Raw genomic sequence first — 2,148 nt, forward strand, 5'->3', positions numbered from 1 at the left:
ACATAGACAAGAGGGTGCCGCTTTGGTATGCGATCTGAGCATCATAAAACAACTTTGGTATGCGATCTGACTGCTTAACGTGATCTCGCTTAATCTTAATCTATTTGGGACCTTAATCTAAGCCAGTCTGAAAATCCAGGAGATCTTAATCTATTTTGATCTCCATTTAAACCATTTAAAGCTTTCCTAAATAGACTCGAAATTCGTATATAAGCATTTAAAGCTTTCCTAATTAGACTCGAAATTCGTATATAAGCAAGAGATATTCTCATGGAATTTAGTTCCTTTCCAATATAGTTCTGAGAAGCGGAACCCATCACGATGTTAGCTACGGAATTTTATCAAGAAATTGCTGATGAAATTAAAGCAGTTGCTTTTTTGAGAAGACATGGTCTACTAGCTGAAGAAGAAAATGTCGCTCCTTGTCATCGCTGTGGTGGAGAAATGAAGGATGTCCAAAGAAGAAATAGAAAAGGTGAATTCACACCTGCTCTCCGTTGCAAGAATGCAAGATGCCAAATTTTCGCTCTATTCGCTGTGGAAACAAATTTTTCCATTTCACTGATTTAAATGATAGAGTAAATTGCAAACTAACGCTCTGTCAGATTTTAGAGTTGATATTTTATTTCATTCAGGATTTACCATATGATAGTGTCCACACACTGACTGGTCGAGGAACTGAAGCTATCTGTGATTGGTTCAATTTATGTCGTGAAATATGCTCACAAATAATTTCCGTAACAAATCGCGGAAAACTGGTTGGCACTGCAGAAGAGCCAGTTCAAATAGATGAAGCAAGATTTGCTGGACGTCGGAAATATAACAGAGGACGAATGCTGCAGGGAGATCATGCACCAGATTCAATTGACAGTGAAGCCGATGTGGAAAACAACCGAAACCATGGAAGACGCATTGACGGGCCATGGGTATTAGGATTGAAGAAAGGGGATGACTGCAGATATTTTTATGTACAGAAAAGAGATAAAGATACGCTTATACCCATAATTCTGAGAGAAGTAGAAGAAAATTCAGTCATTCATTCGGATGAATGGCCTTCATACTCAAACTTAATTAACTTTAATTACAATCACCAGACAGTTAATCACCAAGTAAATTATGTAGACCCAGCTACTGGAGCCCATACTCAGGCAATCGAAAGGTCATGGTTAGATTCCAAAAATCGAATACTAAAAAAATTGAGAGGCGTACCTGCAAATACCTTTCAATCTCATCTTGATTATTTCTGTTGGCGAAAAATGGGGAAATCGTCTAATGATCTATTTCTTGCTTTTTTTTTTATCAGATATTGTATCAATTAACCAATAAATAAATCAATTCCTTGCCATTTTTTATTTATCTTATTTAATTTGCAAATCATAAATTTTATATATGTTAAATATGCAAATTATAACAAAGTAAAATCTAAACTCACTGGGCTAACACAACCGCTCAGATCACATACCAAAGTAAAATCTAAACTCACTGAGATCACACAACCGCTCAGATCGCATACCAAAGCGGCACCGACAAGAGGTTATATACAGAGGAAGGAGCATTGGGGGACTCAGTAAGCCTTAGGTCACTTGCCCCGAGTGAGGTCGGACGTTACGTCCTGTAATGATGAACTTGTCAACCGCCATACTAGTTATAGCATCAGGTGACCATTGACCTTTGGATGTATTATAATTAGGAAACTTTTTTATTAGTGAGGACTCAATAATTTTTCTTTTGAAACTACAATTTAAATTGTAGTTTATATACATATATATACGGTATAAAACACTAATAAGCTAATGAAAAAGTCATTAATTGCATATGTATTGAACATATCTGGGTTGCGCATACTGACGTAAATGGACGTACGTTGTCATTTCTTTCGATTACTATTTGGGGCCACGATTTTTTTTTTTTTTTTTTTTTTTTTTAATGACAGCTCGTTGTTAGCTGAGCCTATACCAATGGCAGATGCTGCAGCGTCTGGGGCCTTAATTTGGCGCAGCAATTTTATTGCTGTGGCCGTGGCTCCAGCTGGTGGCGATCTTCACCGAATTCCTGTAGGGACATTAATTTTGTCCTGCATGGAGTTTCCAGCTCATGGCAACGGGACTGAATCCCTTGGCGCCTTCATAGTCTTCGGCGCCGCAACAA

At 37.7% G+C, this 2,148-nt stretch overlaps 1 pseudogene; it reads left to right on the forward strand.

The window, feature by feature from the left end:
* Positions 1–222: 222 nt before the first annotated feature.
* LOC143023478 (uncharacterized) lies at positions 223–1,170 on the forward strand (annotated as a pseudogene).
* Positions 1,171–2,148: the final 978 nt, after the last annotated feature.

This window comes from Oratosquilla oratoria, unplaced genomic scaffold, assembly GCF_046742065.1.
Source record: "Oratosquilla oratoria isolate Oo_2021 unplaced genomic scaffold, ASM4674206v1 SCAFFOLD47, whole genome shotgun sequence".
NCBI lineage: Eukaryota > Metazoa > Arthropoda > Malacostraca > Stomatopoda > Squillidae > Oratosquilla > Oratosquilla oratoria.